This window comes from Psammomys obesus, unplaced genomic scaffold (genome assembly GCF_907164565.1).
Source record: "Psammomys obesus unplaced genomic scaffold, mPsaObe1.curated_primary_1811, whole genome shotgun sequence".
Taxonomy (NCBI): domain Eukaryota; kingdom Metazoa; phylum Chordata; class Mammalia; order Rodentia; family Muridae; genus Psammomys; species Psammomys obesus.
The window spans coordinates 19196136-19216445 of record NW_026596079.1 but is presented as its reverse complement, the minus strand read 5'-3'; the positions used below and the strand labels follow the sequence as shown (position 1 = coordinate 19216445).

The 20310-nt window shown below is 43.0% G+C and overlaps 1 pseudogene; it reads left to right on the top strand.

The window, feature by feature from the left end:
* Positions 1 to 5702: 5702 nt before the first annotated feature.
* On the top strand, positions 5703 to 13586 carry LOC129690830 (60S ribosomal protein L7a-like; annotated as a pseudogene).
* Positions 13587 to 20310: the final 6724 nt, after the last annotated feature.

Here is a 20310-nt window from a genome sequence, read left to right as displayed (position 1 = left end):
CAAACTCCTTCTATGAAGCCACAGTCACCTTGGTACCTAAACCTCACAAAGACTCAACAAAGAAAGAGAATTTCAGGCCAATCTCCCTTATGAACATTGATGCAAAAATACTTAACAAAATACTTGCAAACCGAATACAAGAACACATCAAAGATATTATCCACTATGACCAAGTAGGCTTCATCCCAGCTACGCAGGGGTGATTCAATATACGGAAATCCATCAATGTGATCCACCATATTAACAAACTGAAAGAAAAAAACCACATGATAATCTCCCTAGATACTGAAAAAGCATTTGACAAAATCCACATCCATTCATGTTTAAAGTATTGGAGAGATCAGGGAACAAGGCACATATCTAAACATAGTAAAGGCGACATACAGCAAGCCTATAGCCAACATCAAACTGAATGGAGAGAAACTTAAAGCAATCCCACTGAAATCAAGGACAAGACAAGGCTGCCCACTCTCCCCATATCTCTTCAACATAGTGCTGGAAGTCCTTGCTAGAGCAATAAGACAGTTGAAGGAGATCAAGGAGATATAAATTGGAAAGGAAGAAGTCAAATTATCATATTTGCAGATGATATGATAGTATACGTGAGTGACCCCAAAAACTCTACCAGGGAACTCCTACAGCTGATAAACACCTTCAGCAAAGTGGCCGGATACAAAATTAACTCAAAAAAAAAATCAGTAGCACTCCTGTATACAAAAGACAAAAGGGCTGAGAAAGAAATTAGAGAAACAACACCATTCACAATAGCCACAAATGACATAAAGTACCTTGGCGTAACCCTAACCAAGCAAGTCAAAGACTTGTATGAAAAAAAATTTCCAGTCTCTGAGGAAAGAATTAGAAGAAGATATCAGAAGACAGAAAGATCTCCCATGCTCATGGCTTGGCAGGATTAACATAGTAAAAATGGCCATCTTACCAAAAGCAATCTACAGATTTAATGCAATTCCCATCAAACTGCCAACACAATTCTTTACAGACCTGGAAAGAAAAATTCTCAACTTCGTATGGAATAACAAGAAACCGAGAATTGCTAAAACAATCCTCTACAATAAAAGATCTTCTGGAGGTATCTCCATCCCTGATCTCAAGCTGTACTATAGAGCAACAGTTATAAAAACTGCATGGTACTGGCATAGAAACAGAATGGTGGATCAATGAAACTGAACAGAAGACCCAAAAATAAACCCATACACTTACGGACACTTGATTTTTGACAAAGATACCAAAACCATACAATGAAAAAAAGATAGCATCTTCAACAAATGGTGCTGGTCCAACTGGATGTCTACATGTAGAAAAATGAAAATAGATCCATACTTATCATCCTGCACAAAACTGAAGTCCAAGTGGATCAAAGACCTCAACATAAAACCATACACATCAAATCGGCTAGAAAAAAAAGTGAGGAATACCCTAGAACTCATTGGTACAGGAGAAAACTTCCTGAACAGAACACCAACAGCACAGGCTCTAAGAGCAACAACCAATAAATGGGACCTCATGAAACTGAAAAGCTTCTGTAAAGCAAAGGACACCGTCATCAAAACAAAGCGACTGCCTACAGATTGGGAAAGAATCTTTACCAACCCTTTATCTGACAGAGGACTCATATCCAGTATATGTAAAGAACTAAACAAGCTGAAAAGCAGCAAACCAAGTAATCCACTTAAAAAAATGGGGAACAGAGCTAAACAGAGAATTCTCTGTAGAGGAATATCGAATGGCAGAGAAGCACTTAAAGAAATGCTCAACCTCATTAGCCATTAGGGAAATGCAAATCAAAACAACCCTGAGATTTCACCTTACACCCACCAGAATGGCCAAGATCAAAAACTCAAGTGACAACACATGCTGGAGAGGTTGTGGAGAAAGGGGAACCCTTCTCCACTGCTGGTGGGAATGTAAACTTGTACAACCACTTTGGAAATCAATCTGGTGCTTTCTCAGACAACTAGGAATAGCGCTTCCTCAAGATCCAGCCATACCACTCCTAGGTATATATCCAAAAGAGGCTCAAGTACACAAAAAGGACATTTGCTCAACCATGTTTGTAGCAGCTTTATTCATAATAGCCAGAAGCTGGAAACAGCCCAGATGCCCCTCAACTGAAGAATGGATGCAGAAACTGTGGTACATCTATACAATAGAGTATTACTCAGCAATGAAAAAATAAGGAAATCATGAAATTTGCAGGTAAATGGTGGGACCTGGAAAGGATCATCCTGAGTGAGTTGTCCCAGAATCAAAAAGACACACACAGTATATACTCACTCATATAAACATACAACATAGAATAAACCCACTAAAATCTGTACATCTAAACAAACTAAGCAAAAGAGAGGACCCTAACTAAAATGTTCAATCCCCACCTGAAAGGCAAAGAGGATGGACATCAGAAGAAGAAGAAAACAGGAAACAACCTAGGAACCTGCTACAGAAGGCCTCTGAAAGCCAGAAGAAGAAAACAGGAAACAAACTAGGAACCTACCACAGAGGGCCTCTGAAAGCCTCTGCCTTGCAGACTATCAAAGCAGATGCTGAGCCTGATGGCTAACTGGCAGGCAGAGTGAATGGAATTTTATGTAAGAAGTGGGAAATAGTAAGAGCTGGAGAGGACAGGAACTCCACAAGGAGAGCAACAGAACAAGAAAATTTGAACACAGGGAACTTCCCAGAGATTCATACTCCAACCAAGGACTATTCGTGGAGATAACCTAGAACCCTGACAATGCAGCCACTTCTGATGAGAACTGATAGACTAAGATCAGAAAGAAGGAGAGGAGGACCTCCCCTATCAGTGGACTTGGGGAGGGGCATGCATGCAGAAAGGGGAGGGAGGGTGGGATCGGGAGGGGAGGAGGGAAGGGCTTATGGGGGGATACAAAATGAATAAAGTGTAATTAATAAAAGTTAAATAAAATTTTTTTTAAAAAAGATTAAAAAAAAGAATCTGTCTTCATGTTTCCCATAATTCCTTGGGGCAGAATTAGATCATGTCCCTAGACCCTAGCTCTAAAGCAAGCTGGGAAAGGAGGATAGGTACTTGCAGACGTGATTGACAGAGGCACGGCTGCAGGTGATCAGTCGCGAGATCTAGCACGTCTGCTGTATGCAATGATAGAGCAGTTCACAGCAAGCTGGGGAAGGCACGCCTGAGGCAGAAGCTGAAAAACCCAGGTCCTGGTGCGGGGATGGCGGTGCCAGGAGAAGGCTGTAAGCTGTGGTCCCGAATAAAGGATCAACGCCAGCAAATGCCTGGGAGCGCAGGAGGGAGAAGTGGGTGCCCTCTCCGGCTGATCAGAGCAGCCGACTACACGAAGCCAGTCTCCACCTGTAACAGAGGCCTGGCCACAAAAGCCTGTGGAGGCTGTGTCCAGAAGCCTGCGCCTGCAGCTTAGGCCAGAGATGACAAATGAGGCAGGAGGCTACTTTCAAGTGCAGATGTGACCCGCTTGGCTGACACACAGCGCTTGCAGTCTGACTGTGAGTGGCTGGCGGAGGAGCTTTCTATCTGACTAAACACTGAGCCAAGACCCACTGACTGGCAGCCAAGCCCTAATCCATGAGCCTGTTGGGGACACTCCATATTCAAAGCGTAAACATCTTCCTAGTCTGTGTTCCCATCTTGATTTAATTTGCAATCAGGCTTTTTGCTCAGAGAACATGATCTCTGACATCCTTAGCTGTAAAGTCAATTGGCTGGAGAGATGGCTCAGTGCTTAAGAGCACTTTAATTGAGCTCCTAGGTTCAATTCCCACAACCCACGTGGGGGTCACAACTCTCTGTAACTCCAATTCTTAGGGACCCAAAAACCTCTTCTGGCCTCCACAGTAACCAGGCACACACATGGTTACATCCAGACAAAACACCCATAAACATAATCATCACCATCATCATCTAATTATTTAATATGCAATATATTATATTATAATATATTTTAAATATATAATAATAATATAAATAACAGAAGTTGGAGGGAATATTTGATGGCCTGGCTGGATCCTACAGTGGTTCATGTTACAAAGGGCAATATTCCTATAAGGGGAATTGTGGGATGGACACACAATAATTGGGGGCTAGAACTCCAAAGACAATGGGAAGGGGTGGGGAAAGAGTGCTAAAAGTTAGGGGTAAAATAAGTATCAAATAGTATGTCTGACAGGAAAGTAGGGAACTTGTAACAAAGGGTGACTCTTCTAAATGCAGCTGAAGTAGGTTGCATTTCACTAAGATGGAAGGCTGCTGTGTACTGACTCTGTAACACAGTGGACATCACTGGCGTCACTTAGCCTGAGCTGTGAGGACTCAGGGCCAGTCCAGCAGTTGGCAGTGGTGCAAGCATGCATAGGGAAGGGAGAGCAGAAACAAAGCTGGGCATGACCTAAGAGAATGAATGAGGGGGAAAGCAGAAATAAAGAGGATACAAAGAAAGAAAGGGGGCCAAGGCAAGCTAGCCTAGCCATGAAGAACTGGGATAAGCATTCTGAAGAGAAAAAGAAAGGAGAGCTACCTTAAAAAAAAAATGATATCAAGTTCAAGTCAGAATATATACCAGCCTAAAACTCCTGAAGACTGTCTAAATCTGTTTTTTTTTCTTTTTTTATGTCCTTCTGCTCCATGACAACTAAAGAATTGAGAGTCACCGCTGCAGCCACCCATTCATATACTCACTCCACACATCGTTTAAGCCATTACCTGGCCAGGCACCAGCCCAAGGGTGAGTGACAGTGGCCAAGATCACTGGCAACAGCCCCACTTGCTCTGATGACTGCCCTCTCCTGGCTCTCTCCCACCTTTCTTGAGGCCTGATCTGTGTATTTGGCGTTCAACTCTCTCTGGGCTCACAGGCAGGTGTGCTCAGAATACAGAATACCATCTGAGTACAGGAAAGCAGAAAGGGGGACTCTCTCTCCATTCCAGAAACTGAGACTAGCACAATTTATTTAACTATCTGTGCCTGGCCAATTAGCTTATGTTGTGTGTGCAAGGAATGTCATTCTCTTGACCACATAACTCAGCGTATGTGTTAAGACAAGGTAACGGGCAAATCTTGGACGCCTACAAGCTTTGAGTGTGTGAGACAACAGGGCAGCCTATTTTTTTTCTAAAATGAATCAAAGAATCATGTTACCCTGCATGATAATGATTAATGAATAATTATTTTCCTTTTAAATCTTGTTCCCTGTGGTGGAAATTTACATAAGGTGGGGGATTGTAATCCGTCCCTTTCTTGCACTGTGTCAGAGGCCTGCATGTTTGTGATCCCCATGGCAGCACCACCCAGGTCCAGACAGGCTGGGCAGTCCCTGAAAGGATTCACACTTCATCTGGCAATATGGGGCAAGTCACACTTGTGGCTGCTCAGAGTTCAAATCCCATCCCAGTGGTATGGCTGTCGAGCTTGGAAATGTAAGTCTGTCGATTATTGTGTGTTGGGATGAAATGACCTGTGAGCTTCCTGACATTTTGAACGGTGAATCTGGCTCTACACTGAAGAATGAGGGGCATTTGGGAATGTCCTAAGGAGGGTAGGATACCATGAACTCATTTTCTGGGTCAGCAATGCCTTGCCCTAAAATTGTTCTGTCTCTTGTGAACACCCCTTTTTTGCTTTGAGGGATCATTTTTGTGGTGTGCTGGAAATGTATTCACCAATGCTCCCTATGGAACTAAGGTCATGGTGATTGGCTGGACTATGACAGACCTGAGAGGTTCACCCAAGCCGGATTCCACCCAGGCTGCCCTCGGAAACAGTAGCCTATGGGGTGGTTATGCCCAGCGCACTCAAGGCGACATTGGGGTTTTCCAAAGTGAGAATTTTATGGAGGGCTATAAAAGACTTTAGAAAATGAAAAAAGGAGCCTGCAGGTAAAGAAGTATTTGTCAACCACATGTCTGACAAATGCCATATATCTAAAACATACAAAGAATTCTCAGAACTCAACAGGAAAACAAACAATCCAATTTTAAATTGACGAGAAGACATGAACAGATCCTTCACCAAAGAGACAGATGGCTAGAAAACACAGAAAAAGTTGTATCACTGGCCAACAGGAAAACACAAATAAAAGCTACAAAAGCACACACCTACACATCTCTTAGAAAATTTAGAATGAGAGTTGAGATACTAGTAAATGCTAGTGAAAACGCAGGGAAAATGAGTCTTGCACACACACTGCTGGTGCTAATATAAAACGATAGAGCCTCCATCATAAATACTTAACTATTTCTTGTGAAACTAAGTAATCACTTACTGTATAGTCCAGTGATTGCATATTTATCCCAGAGAAATATAAACATATGTTCAAATAAAAGCTTATATACAAATATGGATATAACTACTTTGTTCATAATAACAAAACATTTGGAGGGTATTGATTGATGAGTGAATGGCTGAACAAACTCTGGTCTGTACATTCAATGCAATATTACTAAGCTGAAGAGTAGTAACTACCCATACATGTAACCATTGGGATGAAGCTCAGAGGCGCTAAGTAAATATTTATACTCTATTTAAAAGAAGAGTGAGATCTAATATGAGCCAACTAGACTGCCTACTTGGGCGTGAGCTACATCCATTGCATGTTTATCGTTTAGGGGCTTTTTAGACATGCTGAACCACAAGAGACCTGCTGAACTGTCACCCACCTTTTAACAAGACCATCTGATGCTTTCACTTCACATTAAATTTGAAGAGGCATTGCTCTTAAGATTCCCAGAAAAGAGGTGTACATGATGGTGTTCTGAATGGCTATCCTTTTTGATAAGGAAAAACCACACCACTGCAATAAACTGGGAGGAATGTTGGGAAAGAGAAGTCATGGAGTATTTTTTCCAACAAACATTGATTGCAGACTTATTACATGTCAGGCACTATTCTACATGCTAAGAATATAACAATGGGGAAAAATGAAATATCGTAACACCAAAGCACCAAATGAAAAATGAAATAGGTGTGTAGCTTGTCAAGTGATGGTCAGTACTATGAAGGAAAATAAAATGGAATTTGGGCCTCAAGAGATGCTCAGAGATTAAGTGCACTTATTGCTCTTACAGAGGATTGGGGTTTGGTTCCCAGAACCCACGTGGCAGCTCACAACCTCTCTCTGTAACTGCAGTTCCAGGAGACATTCTAGCATCCTCCAGCAGCATGCACATATATGTTCACATGTACACATGCAGGCATGTGTTCATACACATAAAAAAAGACAGACAACTACATCTGAAAATAAAGTGAAGCTAGGAAGAGGGAAATTTTGCAATTTTCAATATACTAGTCAAGCTCTATTTGTGCAAGAATAAAATTCCTATAAGGGTAAGCTATGTAGACATTCGACAGAACATCATGGCAGGTAAAAGGAACCAGAAACACAAAGACACAAGAGGACAAATGAAACTATGTCTATCTACTGATACAGATGAGCCACTAATAACTGTTTACAGGATAAACAAAGACTCAGTAATGATGTGACTGCCAGGAGGGAGAGGATGAGATTTAGACAAAGAAAAAAAGTTTTGTCCCAAAAGGTTGCATGAAAAATTACACAATAGTAACAGCAAGAAAAGGCCAAGTGTGTGCCCAAAGGTTGGAGAGCCAGAAGGCATAAGAGTTCCTCAGACTCTTTCCGGTTTCCTAAATAGAAGTCAGGCTTGTCAGCTGATGGAGAATATTAGCAGTATGTGAAGATAATGCAAGGCTAGAAATGACTGTGTGGAAGACAGAAGAAACTAGACGTGTGTGTGTGTGTGTGTGTGTGTGTGTGTGTGTGTGTGTGTGTGTGTGTGTGCCTGTGTTTTTGTGTGTGGCAGTGGGGGGCTCACATGTGTCACACAGCAGCACCCCTTGCTTTGCCCAGCCACATGCAGCTCAGTGCTGGAAATGAGGAGACGGCTGAGGCCTGGGTGTAGCAATAGCTCAGGTTTCTGCCACCTACTACCAGGAAGTGAAAAGGAGAAATCTGTTGAGGTTGCATACAAGAGAGTGATTGTATTAGTGGATCATGATGTTAGGTAGACAAATAGGGTATGCGGACTTGAACAGAATAAGGTTCTGGGAAAAGCAATAAGGTTCCACGATTACAGGCCATTGAAGTCAACGAGTATTGAGGTCAGAACACTGTAAAGATTAAACTTGAAAGGTAAAAATGATAGAGAGTGAAAAATATATGGAAGTTTATTGAGTTGTATAGTCTCTGGGTTTGGTTAATTCTGGTGTGTGACTTTTTAATTTGAAACTTTTTATAATAAAGTTTAAAAATTTAAATTCAATAATGAGAGGCAGAGAAGACACTTAAGACTGGGGTTCTGCAGAAAACGGCCTACGGGCTGGGCTGGGCCATCCAGTACGGTAGGCACCAGAGCTCTATGAGGCAGAGAGTAAGAGGGAATGACTTCGGGAAGAGATGGGACTGAATGTTGTCAGGTTGGCTGGAGGAAAGATCATATGGTAAAGTGCAAATGAGGACAGATGGGCATGTCATCAAAACACTGTGATCCTCATGAGTGAGACAGGATGTCAGAAAATTTAGAGATAGAGTGGATGGCTGTGTACTTTTCTCATTGAGATGACAAAATGCCTGACAAAAGCAATTCAGTGAAGGAAGGGTGTATTTTGGCTCACAGTTTGAAGTTACTGTCCATTATGGCCAGAAAGGCAGAAGCACGAGGCAGTGGATCACAATTCATCTGCCCTCGGGAAATGAAACATAAAGAGCATAAAGAGCTCTCAGCCCGCTTTTTCCACTTAGTCTGGGATCCCAGCAATGGAATGGCGCTGTCCACACTAAGGGTGGATCTGCCCATCTCAAGAAGCCCAATCCGAAAAAATCCCTCCCAGGTATGCCGAGAGATTTGTCTCCTGGGTAAGCTGACATCTTGTCAATTGATGTTACCCATCCAAGCAGTACTGATGCTCCACTCTGCCACAGTCAGGGCAGGATTCTTTTAAGGCGGTGGTTCTCAACCTTCCTAATGCTGTGACCCTCTGATATAGTTCCTCATGTTGTGGTGGCCCCAACCAAAAGATACATTATTTCATTGATACCTCACAACTGTAGTTTTGTTATGGTTCTGAACCGTAATGTAAATATCCACTGTGCAACTGCAGGGGTCGCAACCCACAGGCTAAGAACTGCTGTTATAAGGACCAAGATGGAGCCCATGAGGCAAAGAACTGGCGAGGCGGTGGGGAAGAGGAAAACAACCTTCCTCTGCCATCTCGTCTAATTCTGCTAAACAGCAAGGAAAAATCCAAACACTTGGGGCTGAACAAGCGCTCGTCACACAGCAGATGTTCGAAAGCATGACACGGCCTCCTAGTAACAGCAAATAGCTTCCCTTAAAGGCTCAACAAATTGTAACATGACCTTGAGTGATAACTAGTATTGATCTTAAACAGACTCTCGGGGAAGGAAATCTATACATTCGGCCATAGGCGCCATCTGGAGCAGATGGAGGGTTTCCCACTCTGTCCAACAGCCACCATCAGCCTCCTTCCTCCAAATGAGGACATAACACGAACTAATACTGACTTGACAGAAACATCCCTATAATCCTGTTCCCAACCCACCACACTCCCCCACACTGGCTTGGTGCTTGTCTCCACTTCCGAATATGAGACCAGAATCTGACTTTAAAAGGGAGTCACCATAGCAGGTATAGGACTATTGCTGTGTTCAGGAATGGAAAGTTTTTATCTAAAGAATTATATTTTTCTTCCCATTCTGAGTGTCACATGATAATCAAAAGAACAAAAACTAGCCTCTGGACAGTAGCTAATTAGGCCCATCCTTAGGGTTTCCACTTAAAAGTTATTTCCTCTAGGGCATCCTCCCCGGTGTTCTCAAGACTGTCCATGCCCTCCAACACATTTTTCCTTATCTCTGAATCTTTCCTATCATGGCAGTTTACAGTACTGTTATGTTTGCTTGTCAGTTCATCCTGTGGGGAAGAGCCTAAAGAGCCTCCAGTAATCGCTCCGGTGTTACCCAATCCCTTCCACTTGAGAATGAGCGGGACCTGTGACCTGATTTTAATCAGCAAGGTGAGGGAATGTCAACTTCAGTACTAACACTCTGCTACATAATACTGTTTTTGACAGACAAGGGAAATAGACCCCTGATGCCAGCCAGATGAAGAAGTCCATACGGCATAGAGCTGGGGTGGGGTGCCATTCCAGCTGCCTTCAAGTGGCATCCAGAACTTCAGAGTGAATTCAGGCCACAGCCACACCATCGTAAGAAGGCGAATTCTGTCCTCAAGCTAAAAGAAGTTCAAAGCCAACTTTCCTCCAGGCAAGCTTTCAAATGAGAACACAGATCGGTAGGCATCTTGCCTGCAACCTTCTCAGACTTAGTAGGGAGCCAGTTGTGCTGGTTAATCGTCATCGTCAGCTTGATTGGATTTGAAGTCACCATAGAAACACACCCCTGGGTTTATCTACAAGGATACTTCCAGAAAGACTTAACTAAAGAGGGAAAAGCCACCTCAGTGTGAACAGCAGCATCCCAGGAACCGGCCAAAGAGTGAGGAAAAAGGAAGAAAGAGAGGTGAGCACAAGCATTCATCCCTCTCTGCTTCTCATGTACAGACACATGTTGGGTTGGCTCACGCTGCTACCGCCATGCTTTTTGAGCTGTTAGCTGGAGTAAACGCTCCCCCTTCAGTTAATCTTGTCAAGTATCTGACCACGGCAAAGAGAACACTAATAATCAACTAAGCCAGGCAGAAAAGGAGAGAAAGCAGCTCTTCAAAGCCCCTAAATTTGTCACCATTTGTTAGGCAACAACAGGAAATGAATACATATCCCCCAGCAGACCCTGAACTCTGGGTGAATGGACCACATCTCTACTATTCCCCACTATACCCCCAGTACTTCACACTATACCAGCACATATACAGAACCCAAGTTCTTGTAGGATGAGTGACTGAATACATGGGCATCATGCCTACAATATTTACAATATTTACAACCATGTCACAAGGATTATTGCAAATAATAATTCAGAGTATTTCTCTTAAGAAAACAGTCCTGGAACACAGAGGCTGTGATACATCCAAGATTCACATAAAAGGGGCATAGGATTGAAACTAGTGAATCCTGAACACATTCACCCAAACCAAAGACATGAAAACAGTATGAACTTTCCACCCTGACATGAGTCAACAGAAGCCTGTCTACTAGCCACCCCCAGAGCAGGCATCACTAATGGATCCCATCTTGGCTGTGTTTTAATACCCCAAGCCATTGGTCACAGCTAGCCTAGATCGCGAAACTGATTTATCATCCAGATTCTAAGACCCTAGTTGTCATCTCTGCTTCTGTGTACAGAATGAATGTAGAATCATTGCCTGCAAAATACAAGAAAAAATGAAGAGCGTGATGATGGGGAGAAGCAGACATGGAAGATGAAAAGTCAAGAGGGGAGGCTGGCGATAGGGAAGCTAAAACAAAATCTAAGAACTTTCTGTACAGAGGAAACCCGGTTCAACATTTCCCTGCAGGAAATTCCACAAATGATGCATGCTACAGTGGGCGATTTTCCCTGTCAGCTGACGGGTTCTTCCTTGTACAGTAACTGAACCCTACAATCAAGGACCCCTTCTTCTCATCATGGTATGCCGTTCCCCCAACTTCTTTCTGCATCCCTAGCCAATGACAGCAACATGGGTAGGATAAATACAACATCTTCTGCCATTGATATTTTTGCTCTTTAACAGTTAAAGCGTGTCTGCCAGAGGAACTGCTGTTGGGATATATATTCAGCATTAATCTCCAGAGAGAGAGCTCATGGAACAAGGGGTGTCCGCTGCTATGTCCATGACATGGCTTTAAAGTGGGAAACACACTGAAAGATGGGGGAAGCAGTCAACGGCTTAGCTGCTTGGTTGTTATTTTCTTTATTTGCTAATAAATTGACTAAATCCACCGTGCTCTAGGCATTTCATAGATCGGGGTTACCGAATATATTGTGCTCACAACGCCAACTCTTTTGCCTGTGGCAAGTATCACTAATTAATCACATCATTCTTTGCTCCCAGAGTCCAAGCTTTGTCTTGGAAACTGTCCCATTATGATGCTCCAGGCAACCAATATCAATCTAACACGGGATCTTAAGAGAAAACTATGTGTCCTCAAAGATGACAGACACAGCTCCCAGCTGCAGGACGCTATACACATTGTAACAGAGTAAAGCTTTGATTGTTAGGTGGAGCTCAGACCCTGGCCCAGATGAGAAGCCCTTCCAGGCCTCAATGTTGTCATCCATACAGTGATGATAATAGTCCCTGCCACATGAAACTATAAAGATGATTAAATAAGTTAAAATATAATACATGACAAACATCAGCATTGGTTACTCTTTTTTATATTCAGATAAGACATAAAAATGGTCAATGTCTAGTAAGGGACAGTACATACCAGACTCTAGGCTGGATGGTTTCCTACTATTACTTTAAAATATTTAATCATCAATTCTACATATTAAGTATATATTTTAGAGACAGCCAAACTAGATTAAAGGCATTAAGTCATTTTCCCAGTGTCAAATGGGTAGAAAGTCATAGGAGCTTTAGTCAATAAACCCAAGTATTTGGAATCCTTCATGAAATCCCCTAATCCCAGCACTGTCCAGCCTCCTAAGGATGGGTAATACTTTTCACATTGGCTTGGAGGAAATCTGTAAGCTCAGGTGACCTAGTGCAGCCATGGAAGAGATAACAGACCATATAGCTGTCTGGACACTCATTTCCCTGAATGGTTAGGGCTAAGCTCGTGCCCCTTTTCAATGCACATCTTTATGCAGATGCCATTCCTAATGTAAGAAACTGGAGGTGAAAAGTGCAGTCAATCCTTAGTTTGAGAAAAGGCCCAAGAACTTCTACACTGGGCAAAGTATCCAACCCAAAAGAGACCTCACGTGTTTCTTTAAATGCCCCGGCTACATCAGGCTGCAGCGGCAAAGGGCTATCCTCTATATGCAGCTCAGAGCACCTCCTGCCATTAACCAGTTCACCCAGGCCCTGGACAGGCAAACAGTTACCCCACTGCTTTAGCTGGCCCACAAGTACAGGCCAGAGACAAAGCAGGAGAAGAAGCGGAGGCTACTGGCCAGTGCTGAGAAGAAAGCTGCTGGGAAAGGGGACGTCCCAACTAAGAGAGCACCTGTCCTTTGAGCAGGGGCCAGTACAGTCACCACCTTCGCGGAGAACAAGAAGGCTCAGCTGGTGGTGACTGCGCATGACGTAGACCCCACTGAGCTGGTGGTTTTTCTACCTGCCCTGTGTGGAAAGATGGGCGTCCCCAACTGCATCATCAAGGGAGAGGCCAGGCTGGGGCGGCTGGTCACAGGAAGACCTGCCCCACTGCTGCCTTCACACAGGTTAACTCGGAAGACAAGGGCTCGCTGGCTAAGCTGGTGGAGGCTCTCAGGACCAATTACAACGAAAGATACAATGAGATCCGCCCCCACTGGGGAAGCAAGGTCCTGGGTCCTAATCTGTGGTTCGCATTTCCAAGCTAGAAATAGCAAAGGCCAGAGAATTCGCCACTAACCTGGGTTAAATGTACACTGCTAAGCTTTTTGTACATAAACATAATTACAAAGTTATATTCCAAATAAAAGAAATGCAGCACTATCTTGTGACACAGAGTGATATGGCCATCCATGACACTCATATGGCAGTGATCCCATGAGACTATAAAAAGGCTGAAAAGTCCCCTGTATTGTCAATGCGTCTTCTCTACGTTTACATCTGTTTTACCACACAAATACCATGTGCCACAATTGCTTAGAATGCTCAAAACCTGCCTGCCAGCTTGCAGCCAAAAAACAACAGAATATAGGTTATGGACATGCCGTATGCTAGGCTTTACCATCAAGGTCTTGTGCGCTTGTTCCAGAACGTTCACATGACAACAAAATTGCCAGCAAGGGAGTTCTTGTGACTTCCCTCTATGGTTAAGGGATACATGGCTGTGTCCATGAAGACACACACACAAAGGTGAGCAACCAATTCTCAGTTAGGAAAAGCAGGGCATAGCGGCACGTACCTGTAATTCCAACAATGGAAATCGGGGTGAGAGGATTGATATGTTCAGGTGCTGCTAACAACTGTCTATAAATCACATGGAGGATTTGATGCCTCTTCTGGCTTCCGCAGGGATCTGTATTCACATGTACATACCACCCATACACACACACACACACACACACACACACACGCATGCACATAAATCCATAAAGTAAAACATTTTTAAGTAAGAAATCAAAGCAGACAAGAAAGAGAGAGGGAGAGAGAAGAAGAAAGAGAGACTCTAGATTGTATCTCCACAAAAGAACTTTGCTGGGTCTGGAGTCTAGTACATGTAGCCTGGCAGGGAAGTGGAACAAACTCGGGGGTTACACGTTGGGCTCACACAGTCTTCCCTGCAATCATTTCTGTGCTTCTCAGAGGAGGAATCCCTGCTGCCTACACCCACCTGCAGGACTCCATGCCCCTTTCCCTATCTCTGAGAACAGGCTTGGGGAGAGTCTGGGTGCAGGGACAGATTTCTGGAATTGAATGTCCTTCCCTGCATATGCTGTATCAACATGGACACATCTGGCATTCTCTCTAAGCCTCAGTGTCCTTATCTGTGGAAAGTGCAAGAGCAATTTTGCTTTGTGGTGTTGTTGCTAACGCAGCTAAAAACTCCCATTACCTGGCTCATACAAACAGATCAACAAATGGTGGGTAGAGTACCGTCTATGAAGTAGATATCGTGATCTGAATTATCATGAGAGAAACTGAGTTCTCAGAAACTTATGCACCCTAGAGGACCCTGCAGAGAAGAGCCCAGGTGCAGATCTAGGCTGCTCAGCTCCAAAATGTACCTGCTTGACCATTGGACCACACAGCTACTCCTCTGAGGAAGCCACTTCCGACGCCTTGAGATCACATGGCCCTCTGAACTCGGGATACGAAGGAACCTTGCTCCTTTACTGGCAATCAAGGTAACCCTAGCAGGTAGCCACCTGGCCACCATCATGCACAAGCCCTGAAAGGCCAGTCTTGTCTGTTTAACTTCCCTTCCTCAGAGCCTCACAGAGCACCATGCCTAGGCAAGCAGTTAATGGTTCCTTTGATGAAAACTTATGAAGCTATTTAGTCTGGAAAAGTATTCATTTTCTCTGTGCCCACCTAACATTTGATGCCTACACTGAGCTGCAGGAAGCAAGCAACAAGAATAATTTAATAAAAGCACATCAGTACTAAAGGCAAGTGAAAAGGGCAGCCTTTGCGAGGACTCAATGCTGGATGCCTAGGCTCTTGTGACTTTGAAGCTGAATCCAGGAAAATTGCCACAACCCATGTTGATGGTTGGAAGGCAATCAGGTTGCCTTTTAGGGGAGCTTCCAATCTCTGAATGCTGCCAACACAGAGCACAGCTTTGAAATCTTCGTGAGTCAGGCTGGAGAGCTAAACAGGGTTCAGGACCTTACATGGAGTCCAGGCCCATCTCAAGACACATGGGGAGTCCAGGGAGGTCTCTGACACACAGGGGAGCATGACACAAGAGTGGGTGTTTACTGACAGGCAGCGTCATTCTTTGTGTGAATGCTTGCCTTGGCCCTTCTCCATGCTGAATCAGGGAGAAAAGTTGGGCAGGATGCCTGTGGAGTGAGGAAGGGGGGAAGGGAGAGAAAGGGAGAGGGAAATGGGAGAATACAGAGGAGAGGTAAAGAAGACAGGGACAGGTGAGGGCAGGGAGAGGAGAGAGAGGGAAAGGAGGAGAGAGAAAAGTCTGAGCCCCAGGTGGGAGAGCAAACACCATACAGGCAAACCTCAACTAGAGAAATAGCAAAAGTAATTTTTCTTATTTTTTATTAATTGATTCACTTTACATCCTAATCATAACCCTTCCCTCACCTCCTCTGGGTCCTATCCCCCTCTCTCTCTTCTCCCATCCTCATTCCCTAGTCCTCAGAAAGGGGGAGCCCTCCTCTCTTACCAATTGACCCTAGACTACCAAGTCTCTTCAGGATTGCCTGCATCCTCTTCCTCTGTGCCCTGGCAAGGCCACCCCCTAGCCCGGGGTGGGGTTGGGGTATGATTGAAGAGCAGGCAACTGATTTCATGACAGAAGCAGCCCCTGTTCCTCTTACTCAGAATCCACATGGAGACTGAGCTGCCTAGTGACTACATCTGAGCAGGGAGTCTAGGTTCTCTCTAGGCATGGTCCTTAGTTGGTGCATCAGTTTCCACAAGACTCCTGGGCCCATATTTGTTGGCTCTGTTGGTCTTCTTGTGGCTCTCCTGTCCCCTCCAGGTCCTTATATCCCCACTCTATCCCCACTCTTCCATAAGACTCTCTGGGCTCTGCCCAAAGTTTGGCTGTGAGCCCCAGCATCTGCTTAGATCCCCTGCTGGGTGGGGTTTTGTTTTGTTTTTAACAATGTTTAAAGGAATTCTTTAATTGCTCATGAATGGTTCACTTAAAAATACACCATCATTCATACAGTACCCAGTCCCAGCTTGAAGCTGGGGTGGAGTTTTTCAGAGGACATTTATGGAAGGCTTCCATCCTGTTCCCTCTGGCACAACATACCCAAACTTATGGGACACAATGAAAGCAAAAGTATTTCCTAAAGCTTAACAGGTGCTTCCAATACTTCTTTCCTGTTTGTTCTAGGGACAAAATACTCAATAAGGTTAAGAGAGAGAGAGAGAGAGAAACCCATTTCTCTTAAAAACCTGGGGTTGAGATAGACCTAGAGCTGCATGAAGTAGCACTCAAACTCAAATCTCAGTAAATGAAACCGATGCCAAGCTAAGTGAAGCTGGGTGCTTCTACACACTTGTCTTCCATCCTAGACCATCTCACAGCGACCCACTGCAGTACCTGCTAACCCTCTCGCCTCTGAAGGCTACAAAATGCCAATCAAACGGTGAATAAGGCAGATGTAAAGTCACCTCCCTAGACAGATTGGGAGGAAGTGAGCAGCCTCCAGGCACAGGTCTGGATGGCCCTTGTTGAGTCCTGAATGGTGTCCATGATACATCTGATGGTACCCCGCAGAAAGGATATTCTAGAACTCTCCATTTCTCCCTGATGGTGACAACTTAAGCAACGCCATCCAATAAAAATATAGGACACGCTGTATATTGCAGTTGGAATCTTCTTGTAACCAGATGCTAAGGAAAAAGAAAAAAGTAAAATTCACTTATTTAACCCATTATGTTCAAAAGAGTATTGTTTCCACATGTAACCAACATGCATTATTGCTGAGATATTTTACACTCACATTTTCACACTAAGCCTTCACATTTAAAATCCGGTATGCACATTGCATTAAAACTGTGTCTTAGCAGGCACAGACCTAGCATAAGTGCCTTAGGTCTGCTGTTTTAGACAGGACATGTCTACAGGATATCAAAATACAAGCAACTATAGCCTTATTCTACATAGTGAGAAGCAGCTTTTAAATTATCATGAGGGAAGTTGATGATTTGATGTAATATTCTATGAATGTTGACATGTGTATAGACTGATACAGCCACCGTCATAATCAGAATTCAGGACTGTCTTATCACCCCCAAAGAACTCTGTCTCTTTCCAGTCAAACCCTCCACTGTGCCTTAATTCCTAATCTCTAATGTTTTCTGCATAAATAGAACCGTGCAGTAAACAAACTTGTGGCACAGTTTCGGTGTGTATGTATGTGATTGCACAAGTGGGTGTGTGCGTGAGGTCAGAGATTGATGTTAGCTGTCTAAGTCAAGTCACACCTCACCTTATTTTTTTTTGAGACAGGATCTCTCACTGAAACTAGAGCTTGCCTATTCAGCTAGACTGACAGGCAAGCAAGAATTGGGTATCTTCCATGCTACAGAGACTCCTTGAACTAGTCATAAGGCCGTTGAGGTTTATCCAACTTGATTGTATGCACCATAAAACTGTGCTCTTTTTCCTGAGTGCAAAGCATTCCATTAGGCGAATATACCCCAGGTTGTCAATCCGTCACCTGCCGAAGACATTTTGATCATTTCCTGTTCGGGATGGCTGTAACTAGGGCTGTTAAGAATACAATTCCAGGTGAGGATTTTTGTGTGAACACAAATTACTTTTCCAGGGTAAATATCAAATTGGAGAATTTCTGGATTATGGGGTAGAAGGGTGCTTAGCTTACTAAGAAGCTATCAAAAATCTCTTCCAATATCCTCGAAGCATTTTTATTCCTACTAGGAACACAGAAGAGTTCTACCCGTTCCGCATTCTTATCAGCACTTGATATTTTTGTGGTGTTTATTTTAGCCATACTGACAGGCAAGTACTTTTATTCCATTGTGGATTTAATGTGCTTTTCCTTAATGATTAATCATATTGAACATCTTTTTATATGTTGCTTTGTCCTCCAGATGCTTCTCTTGGGAAAAATATTTTCAAGTCTTTCATCCATTTTTAAACTAGAGTGTATATTTCTCGAGCTTTGAAAATTGTATATATTTCAGACAGGTTGTGGTGACACATGCCTTTAATCCCAGCACTCAGGAGACAGAGACAGGTGAATCTCAGTTTGAGGCCATCCTGGTGTACACAGTGAGTTTCAAGACAGCCAAGGCTACACAGAGAAACCCTGCCTCGAAAAAAAATAAAAGAAGAAAAGAAAAAGGAAAATTTTATATATTCTAAATATAAATCTTTTGTTGGATATGTGATTCAAACTATTTTCTCTTAATACGTAACTAGATCTTTTTCCTTAGCTTTGTCTTTCACAGAGCATGTTTTTAATTTTAGTGGTATCAAAGTGATTGATTTTTTTCTTTTATGTGCTATGATTTCATTATTACATATTCTTCTTTTCCTAATACATGGACATGGAAACTTTTCATATTAAGTTTCTGAACAATAAGTCACCTTGAATAGCATCAACCAAAAGCCACATTGCAGCTATCTAGAGAAATTCCACTGTAGATTTAGGGGTGAAATGTGCATTATTCATCATTTATACCATAAATATTTAATAGATTGGAAAGTCATCACTAGTTAAAACAGAGATAAGTAAAATGTGACATATACATTCTTGCCTACACCAAGAAAAAGTGAAACAGTAGCCATATAAATAGCATCTAGGATCTTCATTCTCACATTCCAAGCTTCATTTTGTAAGACAGAAACCTGAAACTTAGGAGTTATATGATAACCCATGATCTTATAGCAAAGAAGTATTAGGATCAGGGTCAGGTAATTCCAAAACCTTTAAAATAAAGTTTTTGGTTTCTAGCAACAGAAACTGGAAGGGAGGGATAGAGCGGGAGAAAAAGGAAGGGGGAACAGAATGGTCTCAGGTATTTTACAGAACCAACTTACTCAGGTCTCAGAATGGAAGAAAATCAAAGAGTTCAAGCATTCAGGAGCATGCATTTCTTAGACACAGTATCTTCCCAATGGTCCCTTGGAGTGAAACATTTTCAGCCCATTGTCCAGCTTCTCACTCCTCCACCTAAACTGAAGTTCCCTGGAGAAAGTGTGACTGACCCATCAAGGTCATTGTGAATGACAGCCAAGACTGCATACAGTGAGGAACATCAGCTCCACTCCTTGTTTGAGAGGAATGTGGACATCTGGTACCGGAGGGAAAGGAAAAATGAACTCTGCATCAGCACAGAACACAGTGGTTCCCATACATACGTGTTCTGAACTGCATTTCACCACCATGTGAACACACACACACACCTAAAGTAAATGCTTCATGTAACAGTAGAGACCCTTAAAACATGTGATATACTGACCTGTCATATCCCTTTCCTATTTAAAAAAATGAGGTTTTAATGCTTTTTACTAAAAAGTCAAGCATAAGGAAGTACTGTCCTCAACAATAATTTATATGTGTATGTGTGTTTTATATATACCATATAGGCATATACTCTATATATACACATATATCTGTACTATATATACTATATGTATCTACATATACATATAGATACTACAAACGATAGAGACATATACTATATAGATATAATATAGATACTATATAGATGTAATAGAGAGAGAGAGGAGAGAGATGGCCCACAAACACAATGAAATTATGAAGTAAAGAACTTCATAATGTATCCCGAGAGAACACTAGCTGCTATGCCTCACATAACAGATGTACACATAATGATGTAAAACTCCCTTGAGCCAGATGAGCCTGGAGAGATGCACACGCTTCCCCCACAGAGCTGGACTCTCACACAAGGGTTTGGGTCCAGCTGATTTATTTTTACGGTGATTCCAGTAAGCATAGGGGAGGAGTGGG